This window comes from Camelus ferus, chromosome 17, assembly GCF_009834535.1.
Source record: "Camelus ferus isolate YT-003-E chromosome 17, BCGSAC_Cfer_1.0, whole genome shotgun sequence".
NCBI classification, from domain to species: Eukaryota; Metazoa; Chordata; class Mammalia; order Artiodactyla; family Camelidae; genus Camelus; species Camelus ferus.
The window spans coordinates 9494231-9520743 of record NC_045712.1 but is presented as its reverse complement, the minus strand read 5'-3'; the positions used below and the strand labels follow the sequence as shown (position 1 = coordinate 9520743).

The window sequence follows — 26513 nt, the reverse complement described above, 5'->3', positions numbered from 1 at the left end:
CAGGAGGACATTAAGTAGCCCTATAGAGGGGTCTATGTGTCAAGGAACTGAGGCCTTGTGCCGATAGTCCCTTTAGTGAACCATCTTGGATGAATCCGGTTGCCCCAGTTAAGCCTTCAGCTGATTGCAGCCCTAGCTGATAGCTTGCTTGCAGCCTCTTGAGAGACTAAGCCAGAACCAGCAGCTAAATTGCTCCTGAATTCTTGATGTACGGAAACTGTGGGAGAGTACATTGTTTTTGCTTTAGGCCCCTAAGGTTTGGGGGGTAATTTGCTATGCAGCAATAAATAACTAGTACAAACCAAAAATGAAGGTGTCTGCTAAATCAGGTCTGTGTATGTTCTGAATGAATAAGCTTATGCGGACACTATATCTTTATCAAAAGCCCAGATAATGTCTAAATATTTCACTTAGTTGTAGTACTTACCACTCATTCAAAGGGTAGAATTTGAGGCAAATTATATGCAAAAGTGGGAAGACAATGCAAAGAAGGGAAATGATATCTTTCATTTAAAAATATTTTGTATCATTAGTTTTGGTTGTGCTCTAAGTTTTTCTCCCCAGTTTTTGTAGTTATGATAAACAGAAAACTTGTTCAGAGGAAATAAGCATGAATATCAACATTTCAGTGGTGAAGTCTTTGTGGCTGTAGGATGGAACTTCATGTTTGTTTTAAAATTTGTGTACTTTTATCAGAATTTTAATTATGAGTTATAATTGATTATAGTGTAATTAGAAAAACTTAACATAGACACATGCCATCTTCTTTGCCCTCAGTCTTATGTCCATTGGTAGCAGTTTAGATAAACAGATTGATGTGTATCCATCCTTCCCTATCTCTCTGGTCCTGTGAAATTAGGTAAATATATAAACACAAAATTTTCTGTTTTACATATATGAAATCTTGTTCTACATATTGTTCTGTAGTAGATTGTTTTAGTTTAGAGAAAGTACTTGTACATACAGATCTAATCCATTCTTTTTAATACTGCTTAATAGTCTAAAACAAGGATTGACAAACTATGACTTGTGGGCTAAATTTGTCCTGCCACCTGTTTCTTTGTGGTTTGTGAGCTAAGAATGTTTTCTACATTTTAAGAATGGTTGGAAAAAATCAAAAGAAGGTTAATATTTCTTGATATGTAAAAATTATATGAAATTCGAATTTTAGGGTCCATAAATAAGGTCTGATTAGGACAGAGTCATGCTAACTTGTGTATATATTGTCTCAACTTAGTTGAGTAGTTGCAACAAACTACATGGCCAGCAAAACCTAAAATATTTACTATCTGGCCCTACCAATTTCTGATCTATGGCACACTATCCAGTAGGAATACAATGCAAGCCACAAATGTAACTGTAACTTTTCTAGTGGCCACATTTTTAAAAAAGGAAAAAGATAAAGGAAAATTTAATTTTAATAGTATTATGTTTTAATGCAATACATCTAAGATATCATTTCAGCATTGAATTAATATACAAAATTATTAATGAGATGTTTTATGTGCTTATTTTTCATACTTTTTGATATCCACTGTGTATCTTTCATTTACAACACATTTTTGACTTGAACTGCCACAGTTCCAATGCTCAATAGACACGTGTGGCTAGTGACTGCTGTATTGATCAGTGTAGTTCTGTAGGGTAGATATACCATATTTTTTTAATGTATAGTTTGCTGATAGATGTTCAGGTTGTTTCCAGTTGTTATTGTCATTATAAACATACGTGTCCTTATACGTATTCATTTCTATAGGATTTAGGGTACCAGAAGTAGAGTTGTTGCATCAAGACCTGGGTGCCATTAATTTTAACAGATACAAGAATTTGTTTTTGGAAGTGAAGTTCAAGCATAAAAGCACGTGAGTTGTAGATCCTCCCCAAAAGTTTTTGTTCTGTATTGTTTTCTCTCAGTGTTCTTTCCAGAAGAAAAAGAATATTTTTGTTGGCACTTTAAAAATCTGTATTAATATGAAATCCTCATAGTTTTTTGGGTTTGGTAACCAATTTCAGTGGTAAAAATAGTGTATATTTTAGAATGTCTTGCGATTTCCAAACAGTTTCAGACACATTATTTCCCATGATGCTTTGGCAGCTCCGTGTAGAATGGGTTTTATCCCTAATTTATTTCTGACGTGATAGACTTAGGGAAGTTAAATATCTCTCTGAAGACACCACACAGCTAGAAGGTTAGAGCCAGGACATAGAATAAGTCTTGGATCAAGGTTCAGTGTTCTTCCTAGTACCATACTGCCTGCTTAGTTGGTTCATTTGTTAATTTATTCAGAAATACCTGCTGGACTTTGACTGTCTACCAAGCACTGTGTGAGGTCCTATAGCTTCGGTAGTGAAAAAGACCAATGGGTTCCTGCCCCAGTCAATGCGTGAGGGATATAAAAGGTAGCACATTGGTGAAGCACCTGTACAAAAGAAACATAATTCAATTGCTTTAAGCATGCTTGAGTCTCTGTTTCGCTAAGAAGCCCTTCATCTCATTAGAGGGATTGTGATCAAGTGATGATAAAAAAAGACAAGGACTCAGAATGATCTCGATGTGCCTTCTGAATGAACCACTTAAAGCCTCAAGCACTTTAAATCGCTGGGACATTTAGCTACTTTTAGAGTTGCATGATCTGATGTGCTTTTGGATTTTCAGATTTTTAGACTTGTTGCTTGACCATTTGCTGTCCCTACTCCAAGCCCCGTCAGTTAAGATGATGGGCACAGTCCACTTACAGTTCTTGTACTATGTTAGAAAATAATATAATTTCTCCATGGATGAAACATCTGGGCTTGGAATGCTAATATGCAACATCAGTCTTTCAGCTGGCACTGGGAGAATCAAAGGCTTGAATTTGAGTGAAAGAGATTATAAATGTGAGATCCAGAAATATCTTCTTAATGAGTAGAACCAGTAAGTGACTATATGTGTGTGAGTGTGAAAAACTGGTAGTGGAGGTAGAATTATTTCAATTCTAATATGCCCAACCAATTTTTTTATTTCATGTGCCTGTCAATGCTTTCAATTTCCCTCTCCACCCCCATTCACTTACTACAGTTTATTACTCAGCTGTGGGCCGTGGGAGGCTGACTTTTATGAATTAAATCACATTCTGTTGGGTTTGGTCAGTGGTAGGGGTGAGGAGTGGGAGAGTGAGTTAACACCTGGCTGGGTGGTGGAGAGGGCAGTAAAAGACATCCTCTTCTTTAACTGTAGGTACTCTTGGGAAACATTGAGAAATCACTCCTTCCCCTTAACCCTTCTGGTCAAAGAGCACGGTCTTTGCTGTTGCTGGCTTTGGTGGGGTTCACCATTCCTTGTTAATTTTCCTGACCCTTACCCACATCTTTGTAAATAATTGTTTTTCCAAATATTTTTCAGTGTTCCTTTGATGTGGCAGGTATTTTTTGCTATCCTGCCAGGACTCTGCCTTATATGTTTTTTTCATGAGGAGTAATTTTTCATTATTCTTATTCATAGAGCTTGTAAGTATTTAAGTAGTGGACCATAGTTACTCTTCTTGCTAAGCAGTTTTGGAGACAACTTTGGATTCCTCTCAAAGTCCACTTAGATATCCTTAAGCGGCTGGAGTAATTGTATGCTGTTAAGTGTATGCCTTTAAAAACAGCATTCCTGGGTAGAAGAAATCATCAAAAAATATTTAGAAAGGGCAGTGACCTTTTGTAAAGGCATCTCATTAAAATGTTTTACATTTTTACCTTGCCTTTCATTTTTCTCATTAAACAATATGCATTATTTATTAAAAAGGCCAGTCACAGGGACAGGCAGCAAATTGGCCAATTGGCCTTTGCATTAAACTTTTAATGTTAAATTTGTAATGAATACGCTAGACTGCTGTATATGAAATAATTCTCTCTCCCCGTCTACCCACAGCTTAAAAACTATACTAGGCCTCAGGACTGTTGTATGTATATGGGGTCCATTTCTTTCTGAAGGGTTTTCTGACCTAAATGACTAAATCACATCTCTTCTAATCCTACTATATTTCAATTCCCAGGTCTGTTAGTTAGAATTTAACTTTTATTTAATTGGCACTCACATTTCCCTCCAAGGAATCCTGTACTTTATCCATAGTGTTTTCCAAGCTGTACTTAGGAAAGAACAATATGATTATGATATTTTCTCCTCAACTGTCTTCACTTAATCCCCATTGCCCACCACCAACTATACATCTTCCTGGCGTATATTTGTAATCTGTTCCCCACCTTTCTCCCGTTACCTCCTGCTGTTTCTTCTCCCTTGTTACCCACTACTCCTGTGGCCGTAGCAGATCTTCTCTGGTCACTGAGAACCCTGTGCAGTTACCCTCTTCCACATGCTTTCATAGGCTAGATCCAACCAACAGCAATGGTTCAAAATGCATGAAATAAAAATGCAGAGAGATAAAAAGAGAAATAGAAGACTCCACAATTATGATTGGAGACTTCAACACTCTTTTCTTAGTAATTGATAAAGCTAGTAGACAGAAAATCAGCCAGGATGTAGAAGGACTGAACAACACTGTGAACCATCTGAGATTCAATTAGCATTTAGCAGACGCTTCATCAAAAAACAACAGATAACATTCTTTTAAAGAGTACATGGATCTTACCCAGGAGGGCTCATATTCTAGGTCATAAAACAAACCATAACACATTAAAATAATTAAAATCATACGAAATATACTCTCTGACCATAGTGTATTAAACTAGAAACTGGGAGGCAGATATAACTCAGTGGTAGAGCATGTACTTAGCTTGCACAAGGTCCTGGGTTCAATCTTCAGTTCCTCCATTAAAAAAAAAATGAACCTAATTATCTCTCCACCGAAAAAAAATGAAAATAAAAAATAAAATAAACTAGAAACCAGTGAGAGAAAGATAATAGAAAAATTCCGCTAGAAATTAAACAACCCCCTTTGAAATAATCCATGGATCAAAGGGGAAATATTAAGGGAAATTGGAATAGATTTTGAACTAAACAAAAATGAAATCCCACATGAAAAAAATTTGAAGGTTACTGCTAAAGTGGTACTGAAATGAAAATTTTAAACATTAAATGCTTGTGTGAAAAAGAAGTTCTCAAGCAAATAATCTAAAGTTCTGCCTTAAGAACTTAGAAAAAGAAGAGAAAAATTAACCAAAAGGAGGCAGGAAGAAGGAAATAATAAAGGTAGGAGGAACTAGTGAAGTTTAAAATAAAACCATAAAGAAATTCAAGAAAAGCTGGTTCTTGAAAACAGCAGTAGAATTAATGACAAAGAGAAAACAGGAAAGACACAAATTCTTAATATCAAGAATAAGAGACTGTCACTACAGACATTAAAAGGCCAATAAGGGAATACTATGAACAATTGGAAGCACATAAACTCAACAACTTAACAGACCATTTTTAAAAACACCTACAACTTTTTATATTACCAATAAGAACTGTGTAACCTTAGTAGTCTTATACTATTAAGGAAATTAAATCCATACTTTAAAACCTTCTGATAAAGAAATCTTTATTTAGGTCCAAGTGATTTCACTGGCTAATTAATTCTACCAATCATTTAAAGAAGAAATAATTCCAATTGTACCCAGTCTCTTTGAGAAAAGAGGAGGGAACACCCCAAACACATTTTATGACACCAGAATTACCCCAATTCTAAAAACCAAAGGTAGTACAAAAAAAGAAAACTACAGACGAATGTCTTTCATGAACATAGATACAAAAATCCTCAGAAAAAATTAGTTAACCACATCCAGCAATATATAAGAATTAATACACTATACCCAAGTGGAGTTTATTCTGGGACTGCAAAGCTGATTCAATACTGAAAAATTAATCGGTGTACTCTACCATATTAATATTCTAAATAAGAAAACCACATAAATGTATCAATTGATGCAGAAAGGGGACTTGACAATTCGTGATAAAAATCTCTTGGCAAACTAGTAATGGAAGGGAATTTTCTCGACATGATGAAGAGAACCTAGAAAACCCTATAGCTAACATCATGTGTAACACCCTGTCTTAAAAAGGATGCCTTCCCTTTACGACAGAAGACAAAGCAAGTATGTCCAATTCCTTCACCCTTATACTGGAAATCCTTGCCAGTACAATCAGGCAAGGCATCCATATTGGAAAGGAAGAAATAAAACTGTCACCTATTCACAGATGATATGATCATCTATTTAAAAAATTGCAAGGAATATCCAAAATATTCCCAGAAATTTTAAGGTGGTTTAGCAAAGACATAGGGTACAAGGTCAACACAAAAATCAATAGTGTTTCTAGATGCTATCAATAAAAAGTAGGAAACCAAAATTTAAAAATTACCACCTGTAATAGCTGTCACAAAATGAAATACTTGGGTACAAATCTGACAAAACATCTGCAGTATCTATATGCTGAAAATTACAAAATGCTGATAAAAAAATGAAAAATGAAGTAAATGAATGGAGATACGTACCTTGTTCATGGACTGGAAGACTAAACATACCAAAATAGTTTTCCAATCTGCAGGAAAGATGGCAGCTGTTTTCTAAGTGATCTGTAGATTTAGTACAATTCCATTTGAAATCCTACCATGATTTTTTTGTAAATGAGAGAAACTCATTCTGTAATTTCATGGAAAGGCAAAACGTCTAGAATAGACAAAAACAATTTTGAAAAAAGAATAAAGTTGGAAGAATCACTCTACCCACTTTTAGAACTCACTGTATAGTTGCAGTAACCAAGATGGTGTATTATTGGCAAATGGATCACATACAGATAAATCAGAGTCCAGAAATAAATGAACACACATATGCCACTTGATTTTTTTTAAAAAGGTGTAAAAGCAGTTCTTTGGAGAAAGGATAACCTTTTTAACAAAGGGTGTTGGAACAATGAAACATTCATGTGCAAAAACAATAACCTTGACCTAAACATCACATCTTACACAAATAGTAACTCAAAATGGGTCATAGATTCAAACTAAAATTAGAAAACTTCTAGCAGAAAACTCTCCAAACTGGGGTTAAGCAAAGATTTCTTCAGTACAACACAAGAAGATAATCTGTAAAAGGGAAAAAATTTCACACAAAAAAACTATCTGTAAGCTTTTATAGCAGATCTATTCATGGTCACCCGAAACAGGGAAAACCCAAATGTTATTCAACAGGTGAATGGATAAACAAACTGGTAAATCCATACATGGGAATACTTCTCAGCAATAAAAAAGTACCAACTATATTGATACACACGACAGCTGGTATGAATCTCAGTGCATTATACCAAGTGAATGATGTCAGTCTCAAAGGGTCACATTTTTCTAGGATTTCATATATAATACTCTTGACCAGACAAAGCTATAGTGATGGAGAATAGATCAGTAGTTAGGGGAGAGGAAGGAATGTAATATCAAAGCAATTGCACGTGGGAATTTTTTGTGGTTTTGGTACTGTTCTGTATCTTGACTGTGGTGGTGGTTATGTAAATCTGAATTGTGTTAAAGTTTATAGAAGTGTGCACACAAAAAGTCCATTTTACTGCAGAGTAATTAAGTAGTCAGAGTGGAGATGGGGATATTGAAGCAGTAAAACCAGTAGAAGGACCTGGAGACTCATTGGATGCAAGGGATGAGAAGGAGATCTTTGTTAGGAGTGAGAATTAAGTGTTTCATATTGATGCAAAAGCCTGCTGTTGGGCCTCCACCAAGTTCTTTCACCCTAAGAAAGGGTGTTTTGCCATGCATGATGGTGGTTTTCCTGTTCTTGGAGACATTTAAGAAAAGGATGGAAACTCTTGCCCAGGCGCTTACAGAAATGATTCCTGTAGAAAGAGAGATGTTCTGTTAGATTTCTGAGGTCATTTCATTTGTAATTCCATGAAATAGCCAGGAGCCAGAGGATGACAAAACATCTGTTGTTACAAGGTGAGGAACAGTGCAGACTGGCTGAAGTGTCCATCAGTTTGTCTCTCACAAGGTACAGGAGCAATCATAGTTATTTTAGAGATTGATCAAGATTGATCAATTTTGGACCCTTAAGTATCAGACTAATCTGAATTTCTGAATATTACCCTCCAGTAGGAGGTGAAATGGGATGGAAAGAATTACTCTCCATTTATTTTTAAGATATTTTTTGTAGGTGTGCATGTTTAATTTAGGAGAGCTCTGTGTCATAACCTCTGGAAATAAATTTTCTTGACTTTATAATACCTCTCTCCCCCCCTCCAAAATTAGAAAAAATATTTATGATGATTCTGTTGTAAAATTGTTCATCTATTTATATTCCAGCAAATTCCTTCAGGGGGTCTGGTCTATTAGGGGACAAAGTAGAGCTGGAGGCCCAAAGCCCTTTCTTAGGATGGTAGTGTGAGGTGCTCGTATAAAGCACTTGTAAACTTGCTTCTATAGTTAGTAGTAGTAGAGCCTCCCTGAGGATGGCTCAGATCAGCAGCATGGGCATTACCTGGGAACTTGTTGAAAACGCTAATTCTAGGACTCCACCCAGATCTCCTGAATCAGAAATTCTTGGTGTGGGATCCAATAATCTGTGTTACATTAAGCCTTTCTGGCAATTCTCATGCAAGCTGCTGTTTGTCTGATGCATACTAAGGTTTGGTATCGATCATGTAGTTAGTTTTGCTTCTAACTTATTTCAAGTAGGGCTCTGAACAACCCCAGATGTGATTTTCAGTCCATTGGGAATTCACATTATGCAGTCACAAACTGACCACTTGGTCACAGAAAGTCCTCTCAGCCAACTGCTAGCTTAATTCAAGCATTAGGCATCTGAGAAATAAAAATTCCATCACACATCTGTTCATGTCCTACTTAGAAGCCATTTTGATTTGCAGCTTCAAGTTACCATCCTCAGAACAGAAAAGAGGAACCCAAATACATAACACTCTTTAGTTTCTTATGTGATAAGCTCATTATTACCCATTTAAGAAGGAATATTCTTTCAAAATTATGTGTCTAGCGCTAACTTCCTTTCAGTATTTCATTATTACACTCCTGACACTCTTGTAAAAAAATTTCCAATTGGTAGTTACTTTCTCATGGTGCTTGCCAAAGTAAGTTTAAAACTTCACTGTCTGTTTTAATATCTCAGTTGGTTGTCATAATAGGACTGCAGAGGTTTCTCCAACCAGAGCCATGTCTGCTAAGTAAGGCTTTATGTCTGATGTGTGAATGTGACATGTTTCCTCATCTTTTAAAGCACTGTTATAATTAAGGATTGGTGAACCCCGTTTCATTGTGAGTTATTTGAATGTCTAATGTTTATTCAAACATCCTGATTTCAATAAAAACTCTAAATGTGGGTTGCTGGCACTTTTTCCATTAACTTTTATATCCCTATGTGTTTCAAGGGAATTATAGTTAGTATGTTTCTGATTCGTTTACACTTAACTCATCAGGATATTATTTTGCTTGAACTAGTTCTTGTCCAAGTGTCACGTACCTCTTAAAATCTTTACAAATAGGATGTTAGTTAAAACACTACAAAATATAAACTCAGCTGAAGCTTAGAAAAGTTAAACCATATTTGGCTTTCCTTCTGAACTTGGCCCCAAATGCCTTATGTTTAAAGATGTAATAGATTAGTAGGATTCTTTTTACTATTTCAGAAATATATGCTTTGTACTCCTGGGTGCAGTCACATGTATGGTATTGGAGGTAATGATAAAGGACATGAGTTAGAGTAAACTACATGTTAGTACAGTGTTTTCGCTTCAGTGATGCAGAGGCCTCCTTTACTACAATTAGAGGAGAAGTAACCTGGCCATTTAGCCCTGGAACTTGGGAAACGGAAAGAACCCAGGTGGGCCGTTTGCTATCCCTGTGGAGGCTACACATAGCAAATCTGCAAGAACATGAAATTACCAAATTAGGCGAATGAATACTTAATTTCTTGAGTCAGGCTAGACTTGAAAATCAGAACTTCTGTGTTACTGGATTGACAGAAATGTACAAATCAGTACTTCTCATTTGTGGCTGACATGTCTGTGTTAGTCACGATCAAATCAGGAAACCAGAACCACTTTCTGTATTTCAACAGAAAGAATTTCAGAAAGGAAACCGGTTAAGCAGGTATTAGAGGACTCAAGCAATCGGAAAACTTAGGTGATGGAGAACTGAGTACAGGAAGCAGCTGTTACCCCTGAGGTGGGAGGAACAAAGGGAAGGTGAGGTTCTCAAATCCAAAAGCTTATAGGTGGGACCCCCTGGGGCTGGAGCTCAGATCTCTGAGGATGGGTGGGGCTGTCTGGAGTGAGAGGACCTCTGAATACCATTCAGTGAGGCTGGTTCTGGGCATGTGGAAAGAAGCCGGATGCTGACTGTTGCTGCCGCCCCCGCCCCAAGTGAAGAGCCCTATTTATCTGAGTTATGGTCCAATCCGGATTTCAACTGGAACCATTTACGGATATTTGCCCTGTGATTTGAGATGCTACAGGGATGTGTTTACCTCTTTCCTTTGTCTTCATCTCTAATAACTTCATTGTTTTCATCTGTAAAGTGAGACCAATAGTCTTTGCTCTGCCTGTCTTGGTGGTTGTCTTTGGAAAAGAAAAAATTAAAACACTTGTTCAGTGATAAAACACCAAGTAAATTCAGGGTATTGTTATTGTTCTTTTTAAAGCATTACTTTACCTCAAAATACAATATTGAAATAAGAGAAATCTAAGACAAAATATCTTACACTCCCGTCATCTGATCAAATAAATGATTCCTTTTTTTCTTCACATGCTTATTGTATGTACTTCCTGATAATATTGTCGTTTTGAACTCAAAGCCCAGAAATTTTGTCTTTGAGGAGATGAGTGAACTGTTTCTCAGTTTCTCTAAAATAGATACAAATAAGTTTTTTTCTTTTAAGAAATACAGAAAAGGAAGGAAGCAGTTTTAAGTAAAATCAGATTGTTAACAGAGTGTGAAGGATGGTTTACAGCTGCAGATCATAGCACTGAAAGGAAAGTATAGCTGTGTTTATAAAATTGTAAACAGAAAGATAATTCCTGCTGCTTGAGCCTTTTTCTTAAATATACTGCTTTTAAGCAGGTAAAAGTAAAAATATTTATAAAATAAGGTATGGTTATGACACCTGATGCAGAAATATGTTTATCTTCCAAATTTTGTGTTTCTAAATTGAAAACGAACACTTGGTTTACAATACCATTAAGGAAAAAAAAGTCATTCAAACAATTTGAGGGAGAATTTCGTGTCACCATTTCAAATGTATAGTTTTTAGCATTGACAGTTTCTGGAAGTATGGATAGGTTATGTTCTCTGATTAACAAAGTGTCATTTGATGCCCCTTTGGTGTTTGGGTTTTCATTTAGTAAAGCAATGTACAAATTTAGTGAAATATCTATGATGGGATAGATCTTGTTTTTCCAACTGTCTTCTAATCAGAAGTGACAGTGAATACTTTTTCTATTTCCTAAAGAGGCACAGTTCTCATGATTTTTTTTTTTTCCATTAGAGTATTGGCATGTTATCTTTTGTAGACCCCCAGGGTGTTTTACTCTCCAACCCTCTCCATCCTCATCACTAAAAGGAGGTGGGCAGTTGATTATTTTCCCCTTGGGAGATTGTTGGAATAGACTGCCTTTATGTGTATTATTTTCTTAGTCAATGAGCTTCGGAAGACAAAAAGCTATCAGTCTGCTATTCGGTGACTTCATTCAACACAAAAATACCCTTAGGGGAACCTCAGTGACTGGTAGAGTAGAAGGTATTGCTTCATGTTTAGATTTTTCCAATGAAAATGAATTGGAAAGTTAGAGCTCTTGTAGCATGGGGGCGTTCCAGGGGGAGTGCCATGATCAACTGGAAAAGGGAAATGTGAATTCGAAATAGCTATTTGGTCTTCCCACTCCAGTAGCAGAAAATGTTAAAATTGTATCTGGTTTGAAGCATTCATAGGCACAATTGAATTTCAGTGGAAGTGCCTCACACAGTGTGTAAATTTATGTAGAGTCGCCATTCCATTGGCCCGTTAATGAATCTGAAGGAGTTGTAGATTCCCTAGAATTGCATTTGTCCCTAGAAGGTATGTGTGTGTGTTTGCATACCTATGTAAATACACGTATACATATACGTATGTATGTAAATAGGTATACACACAAATCTCTGTGTTTTTTTTTTCTTTCAAAATGAGAGCCATTATTCTGTCAATATGTAAGTGCCCTTGGGATGTCAATAAAGTGTTTTTTAATCCTTACCTATTCCCCCTCAACTTTTTAAAATGACTTACAAAGTCAAGAGCAGTCTCTTATATGGTTGCACTGACAGTATGTAGGGTTTGAAGAAGCTGTCACAGCATCAGTCAGATGTCAGCTCTACAGAAACTTGACCATGTCAGTGAAAATTTACCATTAATGCTCAGGATTTTCTGTTTGGGGAAGCCCTGTAAGTCATAGGGCATTCACTGTGGCTGCAGTTCATTGCAATGGAGATCACTGATGGAGATTTTCGTGGTTGGGTCAATTTCCCATTGTACCTATTAAAAATGAGGTCATACATTAAAAAAAAAGTTACTGAAATACAGCCTTAATCTGGGAAACATAAAAGAATATAAAAGGGTTTTTAATAGATTGAAGGAACTCTTACAATCAACAGTGTACATTCCAGTGACTTCTTTTCACTCTTTTAATATTTTTTTTATTAAAATATCACAACATAAAATTTACCATTTTAACCATTCTAAGTTCAGCGACATGAAGGACTTCATATTGTGGTACAGTCACCACCGCCATCATCCATCTCCGGAGCTTTTTCATCTTCCCCAACTGAAACCTTGTGTCCATCAGCTACAACTCCCCATTCCACTCTTCCCCCTAGTCCCACCTTCTCCTTTCTGTCTTTATGAATTTAACTGCTCCAGGTACCTCATCTAAGTGGAATTTTACAGTATTTGTGCTTTACTGTCTGGCTTATTTAAATCTCTTAGCCTAATGTCTCGAAGGTTTATCCATCCTGCAGTTTTTTTCCAGGATGTTTATTCTCCATATTAAATGGTAAAGCTTTTGTGATAACAAAACACTCCTTGAAACTAACTTTTTTCCCAACACAGTTTTAGGGGCTATTTAAGGCAACATTTGACTAAATGTCAATCAGAAAAATCTGTTCATCCCTAAAGACAAGTCACCATCCTACATCTTCAAGTATAATAATGATAGGATCACTGCTTAGGGCTTTCCATGTGCTAGGCATCATTCTGTGTGCTCCGCATGTGTTCATTTATTTAATTCTTACAATATCCCTACAAAAGTGGTCTATCATTTTCCTCATTTTATAGAGAGTAAACTGAGGCACAGGAAGGTTAGGGAACTGGCCTGTGATTGTGTAACAAGTGAGTTGTGTAGCCTAGTTTTTAGCTCAGGTTGTCTGGATCTAGAGGCTGTGGTCCTAATCACTGTATTATGTTTCCTCTCACTCCCTCCCCCCAACAAGATCCTATACTTGAACTGGGCTGAGGTCGGGTCTGATAACTCATGGTGTTGTAAAGCTTCTCAGATGATTCTGGTATATAGTCAAGCTGAGAACCCCTGGAGTGGAACATAGGAAAAATGATAGAAAATGAGCCATGGTACCTGAATAAATAGCTTTGAACATCAGTCTCCATAAAAAAGTTGCTCCTCGATGTACGCAGCAGAATCACATAAGTTCAGGGGAGTTATATAAGCAGAGATTCTTGTAAGAAGTTCAGTCTGGTAAAGCTCTTGGTTCCTAATTATCTTGTAGCATCTGATAGTGAGTTTGTGCTGTTTGTTTTAACTTTAGCTTCCCCTTTGGTCCTCCAAGAGGTGTCATCCCAAAAGGGGGAAGTTCACACCAAAAAAGGCATATTTAAATATAGGCTGGGGGAAACGATGTGTTGGAGAGCCTCTACCCACGGGGTAGGGCTCATTCATGAACCAGAAGAGTGCTTTAGGACGGTCAGGGAGATAACGGAAAGTAAGAGGCTTGGACCAATCAAATCAATTGATGAAATTCATTGATGAATGTTTAAACCTTTATTTATTTTTATTGTTAGGACTCAGATACATTCTGGTGACTCTATTACATTAGCTTTCTTTTCTCTCTGAAATGCTATACTAGGTATCAGGTGCCTATAATTACAGATATGTCAGCTCTCAGGGTCTCTTTTTCCTCATTTACAAAGTATGAAGTCTCAAGGATCTCTGAGGGCCTTTCAGCATTGACTTTATGACTCTGGGGTTTGGGGTTTAGTCCTCTGGATTGTGAAATCCCTTATCTTGATGCAGAACTCCAGAGGTGCCTAAGGCTTGGGAAAGGAAGCTTTTTCGGAAGATAATATTGGCACGTTAGAATCAGACAGTAATGGGAGATGGGAATCCTCATTCCTCTTCTTGCTGAGACAGGCACCGGTAATCCATCTTTTGCCTCTGTCACCCTAATTTAGGTCATTTCTATTGTGAGGCTTCTCAAACAGTACCTGTCTGGGTATAAAATTTATGTTGAAGAAGCATTAATGCAAGCTCTTAATAAGATGAAGAACTTAACAGTATGCTGTTATCTGGGGGATGATATATTTTATAGACTCAAGACATGTTTAATTAGCTCTTTGTAAGAGTCAAATTGGCCTGGGCAGTAATGAAGCTTTTTTTTAACCCCTTTATCCCATATTTTGTTATAAGAACAGGCACGGTATTCAAGAAATCTCATTTCAGTGTTGCTGTATTTGTAAATCTCTCTCTCTCTGTTCCTGCAAAACTAATCTGTTTTGAAAATTCAGTCCTTGCCCAGGATAGAGTGATTTGGAAGTACACAATGGAACAAACAGTAAAGCTGAGAGGTGCGAGAGCTCCTCAAATATTGAACATGCCTCCTTTTGAAACCGAGTTACTAAATATGTAATAAGCATTTACGTCTGAGCAGTGCTTAAGGGTTTTATAACCTTTGATACTCATTCCCACTTTGCAGATGAGGGCACTGACCAGTGGTCGAATGATTTGCTCAGAGCTCTAAGTATTGGAGCCAAGATTCAAAATAAACCTTTTACCCCAAATCTCTACCTCCTTCCAAATGGAGAGATCCACGTTTAATTTATGAAGGCCATTCCCCTACTTAATGAATAAAAGAAAAGATGAAATCCACTAACCCAGTGGTTCCTTTGAACTTCAGGGGATGGATGGGGATTTGTCCCTAGTGGATCCACCCATTCAGAGCCAAGGAAGAAATATAATAAGCATAATGGCAGTTTTGAATTTTATCCCAAATCACTAAAGTGTTTTCGTACTTGTGGTCTCACTTACTCTCTCAACATACCTTTGAAGTAGGTGGGTTGAGTATTTTGATTTCAGTGTATTTTTGAGAGACTCATCTAAGGTCACTCACATGGTCAGTGCTGATGCCAGGCCAGGAAAATGCTGCTCCCGGCCTCTCACCAGAGCAATGAGGAAGTTCTATCAAACATTTCAATAACTGATATTTTGATAGAGACAAGACTAATGAATGAAGTGGAAAAGAGAAGATTCCATCAAAAGTGACAAAAACTGGAATGATGGAGGTCGTTATTTGTTCTAATGTAATTTTTAAAAAAGGAAAGGGGCAATTTAGAAATACTCTGAAGAATAAAAATCTTAGCAAGAGCAGTTATTTCTTTTGATAAAGACAGGTCTTTGGGTTGAAATTTTGATGTCAAAATTCCTGGAAAATGTCTGATTTTTTTTGTTTGTTTGTTTGAAAGAACTGTAGGAGGTAAAATAAGGGGAAAATTTCCTAAGATGTATGTTTCTATTTTAAGAAAAAGTTGCTAAGTTGTTAATAAGGAAGGCTAATTGTGCCAATCAAGCATTGCTTCATTCACAAAAGCGCTGCTGAAAGTTTGCAGTATATTGAGAGAGTTTAAGAGCAGAGGATGCAGAATTTCTTTATAAGTTAAGTATTTGACACACCCAAACTCCTATTCTTGCCTGTTCCTACTGAGTTCACTTCTTGGGTGCTTAACATTTTGGAAAGCAGGATAAGCAGTAGGCTTGGACCTCTGTCTAGAAGCCAGAGAAGATAGAACAATAACCTAGATAAATTTTAAAAATGTATTTTATAGGACATTTGCCTCTCCTTAAACTTACTTGTTTATTTATTCATTGATTCATTCATTCTATGATCATTGAGCATTTCTTGCTGCAGGTGTGTTCTCATAAAGATTTAATCTAGATGCAGGGATAATACATAATTTCAAACAACATACCACTATGGCTACCTGGAATGGTGGTAAAGAAGGATTGACGTTACATCTGAACTTGCCAGGCAAGAGTCCCATGGTTAGATATTTTTCGTGGCTTCAGGAAGGTGGGGAGTATGGGAGGCTGGGTTCAAATCATATACTCAAGACAAGGTAGCTGGTGATAATGTGATTGTGTGCTTATGAATCACATAAGTGATATGTATATAGTAATATATACAGAGGACATATATATACACACACAGGAGCTATATTACTGTATATATATTACATACATATATAAATTGCTATATATGTATATTACATATATATTACTATATACCTACCTATATATATAACCATATACTATATATATATATCTACTATATATGTATATTACTAAATACATATCTATCTATCTATAGAGAAAGAGAAGTTTAAAAGAGAATCAGCCTAGTAGAATGGAATGCTCTGAGGGGATTAATGGACCTGGAAGGATAAGTAGTTTTGATGGGCGGGGGGACTAGAGACCTTTAGTGAAGAGAATGATAATACAACAGCATGCCAAATTAGGAGTTTCCAGGGGGCAGTTGAGTAGCTGAAGCTGAGTTCATTTTGGAAAACCCTGGAAATACAGGTAATAATTCTAGCCACCTGGTTTACAGTGATGGTTGCACAACTTGGTAAATGTGAGCACTTACTCTATACCTAACTTTGTTCCATGCCCTGCCTCTAATTGTCATGATGATCTTCCAAGGAGACACCATTATTAACTATTTTACAGATGAAAATTATAAGTCTCAGGTGAAATTACTCACTCAAGTCACACAGCTGGTAAGTGGTAGTCAGATTTGAAGCCAGATCTCTTTGACTCTAGAGTCCACATTCTTAAATCCACATAGTTTTTTTTGTTGTTGTTGTTGGGGGGGGGGGTTCCTGGATAAGATGAAACCACTTCGTAGGGTCTTAATTGCAGATTGTAAGTTTTTTTAAAATTTATTTGGCATATCAGATAATTTGCCTTTTCCAAAGTGTACAATTCCACACATTTTTAGTAAATTTACCAAGTTGGGCAACCATCACTGTAAACCAGGTTCAGAACATTTTTTAATATCCCCATATGTGCATTTACTGTTAATTCTTCCCCTCTGCTCCCCCTCCCAACCCTAGCAACCACTAATCTACTTTCTGTTTTTATGATTTGGTCTTTTCTGGGCATTTCGTATAAATGGAATCATATCATACAATCATATAATTGGATAATATGTGACCTTTTGTAGAAAATTTATTTGAGCATAATGCTTTTGAGGTTCATCAGTGTTGTGATATGTGTCCATGGTTCATTCCTTTTTATTGCTAAATGGTATTCCATTGTAAGGATAAACCATATTTTGCTTATTCATTTACCAGTTAATGAGCATTTAGGTTATTTCCAAATTTTGACTATTATGAATAATGTTGCTAAGAACTTTCATGTACAGATTTTTGTGTGGACATTTGTTGTTGTCATTTCTCCTGGATATATACCTAAGAGTGGATTTGCTGGGTTACAGGGTAAGTAACTGTATGTTAGCATATTGAGGAACTTCCAAACTGTTTTCCAAAGAGATGGTACCATTTACATTTATGTCAGCAATATTTGAGGGTCCTACTTTCTCCACATTTTTGCCAGTATTTATTACTGTCTGTCTTTTTTATTATGGCCATTTTAGTGAGTGTAAAACTGTATCCCATTGTGGTTTCTATTTGTGTTTTTTTAATGATTAATAATGTTGAACATCTTTTCGTGTGCTTATTAGCCATCTGTATATCTTTGGTGAAATGTCTACTTGAATCTTTTGCCCATTTTTGATAGAATTGTTTGTCTTATTTTTGAGTGCAAGAATTCTTTGGATATTCTGGATATAAGTCCTTTGTTAGATATGTGTTTTTCAAATATTTTATCTCAGTCTGTTGCTTGTCTTTTCATTTTCTTATTGGTATCTTGGGAAGGGCAAACATTTTGAATTTTGGTGAAGTACAGTTTATCAATTTTTGCCTTTTAATGGATCATGCTTTTGATGTCGTTATCTAAGAATTTTTGCCTAATCCAAGGTCTTGAAGACTTCTCTTCTAAAAGTTGTGATATGTGTTCATGGCTCATTCCTTTTTATTGCTGAATAGTTTTCCATTGTAAGGATAAGCCATATTTTGCTTATTAATTTACCAGTTAATGAACATTTAGGAATAAATTCAACAACAACAACAAAAATAGTTCCAGAGTTGTACAGTAAAAACTACAAAATACTGCTGAGAGAAATTAAAGATTTAAATAAATGGAAAGGCATTCCATGTTCATAGACTAGGAAACTCAATATTGTTAAGATGGTAATTATCCCCAAATTGATCTATGGATTCAGTACAATCACTTTCAAATTTTCATCAGATTTCCAAAAATTGACAAGCTTATACCGAAATCTATATGAAAATGGGAAAGATCTAGAATAGTCAAAGCAATTTTGAAAAAGGAGAACAAAGTTGAAAGACTTTCACTTCACAATTTGGAAATTTACTGTAACTTAATGACTACAGTTATCAACACTAGATGGAATTCGAATATGGATGGACATACAGATCAAAGTAGCAGAGCTGAGTTCAGAAATGATCCTTGTATTTATGGTTAGCATATATTCAACAAACATACCTAGGAAGTGCACTGGAAAAATAATAGCCTTTTTAACAAATTGTGCTGGTACAATAAACTACCCACTTACCAAGAAAAAAAAAAAAAAGGAATGCAGACATTTATTTCATAACATACACAAAAATTAACTCAAAATGTCAAAATGTATCATAAACTTAAATGTAAAAGTGAGAACAATACAGCTTTTTGAAGAGAACAGAAGATCTTCAAGACCTTGGATTAGGCAAAAATTCTTAGATAACGACATCAAAAGCATGATCCATTAAAAGGCAAAAATTGATAAACTGTACTTCACCAAAATTCAAAATGTTTGCCCTTCCCAAGATACCAATAAGAAAATGAAAAGACAAGCAACAGACTGAGATGAAATATTTGAAAAACACATATCTAACAAAGGACTTATATCCAGAATATCCAAAGAATTCTTGCACTCAAAAATAAGACAAACAATTCTATCAAAAATGGGCAAAAGATTCAAGTAGACATTTCACCAAAGATATACAGATGGCTAATAAGCACACGAAAAGATGTTCAACATTATTAATCATTAAAAAAAACAAATAGAAACCACAATGGGATACAGTTTTACACTCACTAAAATGGCCATAATAAAAAAGACAGACAGTAATAAATACTGGCAAAAATGTGGAGAAAGTAGGACCCTCAAATATTGCTGACATAAATGTAAAATGATACCATCTCTTTGGAAAACAGTTTGGAAGTTCCTCAATATGCTAACATACAGTTACTTACCCTGTAACCCAGCAAATCCACTCTTAGGTATATATCCAGGAGAAATGACAACAAATGTCCACACAAAAATCTGTACATGAAAGTTCTTAGCAACATTATTCATAATAGTCAAAATTTGGAAATAACCTAATTTATTCCTGAGCATTTTATTGTTTTTGATACTACTGTGAAAGGTATTCTTAATTTTATTTTTGGATTTTTGTTTGTATATGGAAATACAGTTAATTTTTGTATATTGATCTTGTATCTTGTGACTTGCTGTATCTGTTTGTCAGCTTGAAAACAATTTTTTTGTGTGTGTAGCTGCCTTAAGATTTTCTTTCTATAAGGTGTGTCATCTGCAAATACAGACAATTTTACTTCTTCTTTCTAATCTGGTGGGCTTTTATTTCTTTTTCTTGCCTGACTGCAGTGGCTAGAACTTCCAGTACAACATTGAAAAGAAGTGATGAGAAGGCATTTTGCACCTTGTTCTCAGTCTTAGGGCACTTGCTTCATTTGTTCATATCTAGTATGATATTCATTGTAAGTTTTTCATAGATGCGCTCTTATTCCAGTTGTCAAAATTGACTGTGGCACTTTAAGAAGTGACAGTTTTAGAATCTTCAACACTGAATACTCACCTGGGCAAATATTTAGTAAATTCTAGCTTGTTGAGGTCTGAAGTTTGTACATTTAATGTCTTAATAGATTTTCTCTTCCTTTTCCTCCAGAGAAAAAGAACATTGGAAATAAATAAGGCTGGAAATTATTGTATTTTATTGATATTGTTTGCTTTTGTTGACCTCTGAACTAGCCTTATCTTCTGTATAAACCCTGTCCAACAGAAATATAGGGTGAGCCTCTAATATGAACTATATATGTAATCTAAAATTTTCTAATAGTTGCATTAAAAAGGTAAAAAAATTACAGGTAAAATTATTTTTAATACTGCATTTTATTTAACCCAGTATATCCAAAATATTATTGTTTATACTTGTCACCAATATAAACAATTTTTTTGGTATTTAGACTTTGAAATCTGGTTTATACTTTACACTTACAGCATCTCTCAATTTGGAACAGCCACATTTCAAGTCCTCAGTAGTCACATGTGGCTATTGGCTACTGTATTGGAGAGTACAGTTCTATATACTTGGATATTAAACTTTAGTTAGCTAACAAATATTAAAAAACTATATTGGTGGAAAATAAGTGGCTTGTTACTTGCTGCATAGTAATAGGTATAGAATATATAGTTGTTGACTTTTGTATTTAAATAACACTTGAGCAGCATTCTACCATCTTCTAATAGATACCTTGTGACATTTTATACATGAAAATAAAGACCATACTTAAATACAGTATTTTCCAAAATGCAGCTGAGCCTGTGTTTTTACAGCCTTTGGACATGGTGAGCAATATCTTGTCTTTTGAATAGTACAAATCCAGTAAGATGCCTATGAGAACGTGGTGCCCGAGAGATTGACCAGAGAAAAATATGGCCAGTGTAGTCCATCAACTTCCTCTTGAATTTTCTCGTAGATCTGTATCTCTTAGATATTTAGTCAACAAAATACATGAGCTTTCTTGCCAGCATAAAGAGCGTTAGGGGAAACAAATAAGCATCACAAAACCAGATGAAAATCAGCATTTGTTGCATTATGACACTCTAGCTGCTAAATCTTTCATGGTAATGGGCCACACTGGAGATGGCTGCAGTGACAGGCTTCATTCTGAAAGAAGCCCGTGGTCATTGCAGGTGGTGCTAGTGTCCTTTTATCACTGAATTTGAAGGATCACTTGCACAGCTTGTAATAAGAGTGGCTAAAGCTATTGATTTTTACCTACATCTGAATGTGAGAAAGATGGTGGTTTTGAATCTTGGAGAGCTGCCCTTACAGGGACCAATACCACCCTCAAAGAAGCAGTTGTAAGGAGTGAAAAATAAAGTGGTGTTTCTTTGCTGAAATCTATGCTCAGTGAAAGACTCATACATTCTGAATTGAGGACAGAGAGTGTTCTCAAGTTTCCCTATTCCATCTTCGGATAGCATGGTTAGAGCATTTGTAAGGAGGCGTGAAGATTTCAAGGGCACAGTTTCAAACATCATATAGACCGGTGAACTTCAATGTTTCCCAGCCACAGATCCCCCTCATTCCTCCAGTGGCTGTCTTAAATGAGTGTGTATTTGACCCCAAGGGAATTAAGGAAACATGGGGTAGTAGATAAGGACCATCCATCACCCCTATTGGCAAAACAACTCATAACCTATAGAGCATGGGTCAGAGGTGGCGTCTTCTAAAGAAAAACAGCATGTGGAGCTTATGCCGTCAGGAAGAGTCATATGCTTATAAATTGGATCATGGTGAATTTCCAGTGAAAGCATGCCTTGGTGCTAAATCTGGGGGTGGATGCAAAGCCAGTAAACAAACGCAGCAGAAGAGATTAGCTCTTTGAAATATGGGGCCATCAGTAGATTCTAAAAGAACACAAGCTGGTAAGATCAATGAGTGCAGATAAAGATACTGTTAGACTGTAGCCAGCATCAGCATTAAGGTTTCCATATCAATAATTATTTATGCCTCCTTTTTTCCAACATTAGGCTTACTTAAGAGTGTTCTCAGTAGATAGTATCATTTCTGCTTGTCCATCAGTTTATTAGCACATTTCTTCATTATTACATTTACAGTGAATTTTGATTTCTTGTACTATTCTAAGGGGCTTGTTGATTATATTTTTACCAGCAAACAGTGGATTACCTGTGGAACTCACACCAGTGTCTTTGCTGACACTTGATTCAAGTTTTCCAGCTGTTTTATGCATTTGCTAGTTTCCATCCAGTTCAATAGCTGTGTGTTTATCACTAGCTGTGCTACAATTGCTGTAGTAAGAGAAACATTTTAGCACCAAGGTAAAGTTATCAGGTTACCATCCACAAACAGCTCAGTATCTAGCTGGGGAGAAAGATTCATTAACTAAAATATACAGGGAAAACTGCTGTCATGAAAAGAGTTTTTGCACACATATGTTTAATGTCACAGATCTGGGGGAGAAAAGAAAATTTGGATAAAGTTTTGGTTTTGCTTATATTGCTACCTATGAATAATCTTTCAAGGCAAAAATCCTTCTCAGTTTTTAAGATGGAAAATATCATTTGAAGAAGCTTGAAATAAACATGAGTATCAGATACACTATGAAGTCATTGAGTGAAGGCCATTCAGCCACAGCTTACAGGATCTCAAAAAAACATACGATGTTTTTATACAGGGAGAATTTGTGGCTTATACTTCAAAACTTCATGGATTTAGGCAAATGTTTGTATTCTTATTTGGTTCGATATAGGGAAATATTTCTTTACCATTTCCTTTTCATATTGTGCAACTCACAGTAGAGACGTGTCTGTGAAATATTTACACATGATTTTTATTTGAAAAGAAGTAGCTGGTTGCTGCATGAAAGCTTCATGGCAAAGATTCCTTGCTCTCAAAAAAAAAAAAAAAGCAAAATAAAAAGATTTCAAAGAGAGCTTAGAGAGGTCTTTTTTTTTTTTTTTTTTTTTTTTTTTTTTTCTTTTCAAGAGGTAATTGATTTGTTCCCCAAAAGGGTCTTTCTAGAAGTCTAGGTAGACAATGCTCTAACCTTGTCAGTAGAGGATAATAAATTTAAAGTTAGACTGGTTTGGAAGGAAAGACTTAGAATGAACTACATTTTATAGGAACAGAGCATGGAGAGTCTGTTGTTAGTTTATAGGGCCTTGATTAGATAGGTTATTGATTTTGGCTGCTGGTGATATGGTTCATGTTCAGAAGGTATCAAACTCATGCTGAATAAAATAGAAGCAAACGCTAAAAAAAAAAAAAAAAAAAAAAAAAAAACCCAGAAAGTCACGAGACACTGGCTAGCAGTCTAGTTGTAGGTCTTCAAACGGAATGGGCAGCTGTGCCTTATTGCCTTTAGCCCTCTGGAAGCAGTTATGTGTATTAAATACTGGAATAACTTGATATTTTAAAAGCTTATATGCTCATCCAAGTAAAATGGTTTTAGAAGACTACCGGGAGTTTCATGAGTTTATAGTTAAATCAATACCCAGATTTATGCCTTTTGGACAGAGAAACTTGAATTTAATTGAAAAAATGGCTCTAATGAGGATAGACATATTTTGTGCAGATGTAGGAGAGTTTTTTTCTCCCCTTATTATCTGCAAAATGAAACAGGTACTTTTGGTATGAAGATGAATATAGCTTTACAGGAAAAATGACAAATGTTCAGAAACTTTAAAAGAAGATTTGTGATATTATATAGAGGTTCCTGAATGTCTGGAATCTGGTGGAATAATTTTTTTGCCTCTTTTAAATTCTCAAATTTGATTCATTAATTATACAGAAAAGCACATATTTTACTTTATACTGCACAATTAATGGCCATATGGTATTAAATTGGCAACCAGACTTTCAAAAATAACAGTTTCAAGCAGGCTCACTTGCAGTCTAGATTTTCCTTTCTCTTATTTTGTATTTACGATGCTTTGCATAGACATTTGTATTTTATTCACTAGCTAAATGGCAATAAAAAGCATCTTTAAAGGGAATTGTAAAGGACATTGTTAATTTTTTTAGAGGTACCTGTAAGTAAAAATTCTCTAGGTATTCCTTTCTCTATTCTCAGAAGTCTTTCTGGCATTTTTCACATAGAAGGAAGAATCTGGTAAGAAAAATCTGTCAGTTCAGAGGTGTTTTGTTGATCTGCAATTTATTTGCCACTGACCCTAGTTCTTCATAGTCTTTGACCACATTTTGCTTTGGGAAATATTTGAATACACTGTTCTTACACAAACAAAAATTCGATTTCATGGAGATTCTGTCTGTGTAATAACTGGGAGATTAGACCTTGAAATGCAATGAAGCAAATTCAGCTTCTAGAAACATATGGACTCAAGTAAGTTTAAGAAAAATCATTTGAGGGCAGAATTTGGCTCTGTGATATTTTAATGAAATGAAAGAGTTCCAGAAATAACTGCTTGCTTGCCTTCTGTCCAGAAAACACATGTTAAAAAAAAATCCCCTTGTTACCTGTTCTCTATTCTCTGCTTCTCACAAATTACGAAGTCTATTCTTTCAGGCAACTCTATGAACAGCATAATTTTAAAAGTGGAATTTGTCTATCAAAGTGTCAAAGACTATTCTGTGCTTTCACAAGTGTGGAGAATTGATCACTCGCAAGTCTGGGAGTACCTAAGAGTTATGCCTAGGAGGTTAGCTGAAGCTTAACTTCATTGCCATATATTTCTCCTGGAAGATATTGTGAATATAAGTAAAAAAATCTTCAGACATATCAAACCCATACTGTTCAGAGCATTTATAGGCTTTATGTGTAATGCTATAAATAAAAATACATTTTCAAAATGTGCACTGCAGAAAATGGAAAATCTGAGTATTATTTTTGGCTGAAATAATTTTGAAAAAGCACCAAAAAACCGGACATTGGTGTAACTTAAAAGGCATAGTCTTTTGGAGGAGTTTTATTCCCAGGTTTTTACTAAAAGATGAATGATCTTCATTAAAAAAAAAAAAAAAAAAAAAAAAGCCTGAGAGATGTTTATATTCTTCTACTGTAACTTCATGTACTGGATTTAGAAATTTGTTCTGTTGTCCTTTAAACCTCTATTCTTTTCAAAGAACATAATCACTATCCCAGAAAATCAAAACAAGAATTACTGGGTGTTCAAAATGAACAAATCCTGCACCCCCGCCATAGATTCAGGAAGACACCTGGCAGATTAGACAACAAGAAATACAGAATTAAGTTGAAGAAGCTTCAAGTTGCAGGTTCCTGTATTTTAAGGCTGTATTGGAAGTGATTTAGTTCTTGCTGATAAGTGATTTTGAAAAGTAAGCAGTGACTGGATCATTTTGTCTCTGGAAACTAACCTGACAAGCAGATAGTATCTAAATGACAATGATTTAATCTAGACAGCTGGTCGAATCCATTAGACACATACTACCCACTTCAAAAAACGTTCTATTAAGCTTTGTTCAGTTAAATTTTTTTTTAACTTACTTTGTCTTTATTCAATAGGGAACCACAGGCCAGGTAAAATATTTTAAAATTCCTTATAGGCTGATTAGTATTTGGAACCCAAACAAATCTGTCCTCCTCAAGCTGTTACTTTGTTTCATGAGTAGTCTGTTTCTTTTGGGTTTTTTGTTGTTGTTGTTTTGTTTTTAGGTGACAGTCTCATTTTGGCCACGGGGAGTTCTCTGTGTCAGGATAGAAAAAGTTTATGGTTTCACCTGCATTGTGAGAAAGAGAAAATAAAGCTTCATTTTTAAGTCTTTGGGAATTCTGTGTCATTAAGATGCTGCTATTGCCATCTATCTCATGTTGTTTAAATGGGTAAAAAGTTTATTACACTAGTTTCTTATAGGTGCTGGTTTATTTTCATGGAATTTGAAGAGGCATCCTATTTCATAACAATAAATTGCTCATTAGAAGTCAGAATTAGATTAGATGCTCACCCCTGTTTGGGTGAGGGGTGGCTTCTGGCTGCAGGTAAGAAAACTCAAATGTGAGTGGCTTAAACACAATGTTGAGAAGGAGTTCAGGGCAAAGGCAGTACCTGTGGGACCTGCTCCTTTTAAAGATAACCGTATTTTCCCTAAAAGCTCATTGAACATAACTATTTCTCATGGCCCATTACAACCAAATGGGAGCCTGGGAAATTCAGTATTTTAGCTGGGTGCAAAATCTGATTTCTTGGTTTAAAAAAATGGAACAGTATTAGAGAGCTTTATTTTCCATAAGAGTTATTAGTTTATCTTTAATACACATCATTTCAGGTCAAATCTTAGTTTTACACCTAAGTTATTTTTTCTTATAAAATTGGAAATTTTCAATAAAATTGGAAATTTTATTCTCTAAGGGTGTTCTA

General features: G+C 35.6%; 1 long non-coding RNA gene across 4 annotated transcripts in view; it reads left to right on the top strand.

Annotated features, from left to right (window-relative positions):
• The window catches only part of LOC106729852, a 659616-nt gene that overhangs the window by 110180 nt on the left and 522923 nt on the right, over positions 1 to 26513 (top strand). Inside the window, exon 1 of one of the 4 annotated variants that reach the window (XR_004311955.1) lies at positions 1700 to 1862. The exons of the other annotated variants lie outside the window; for them this stretch is intronic. This is a non-coding gene — a long non-coding RNA (uncharacterized LOC106729852). Of the gene's footprint in view, positions 1 to 1699; positions 1863 to 26513 lie in introns of those variants that run through there. 4 annotated transcript variants of the gene reach the window in all.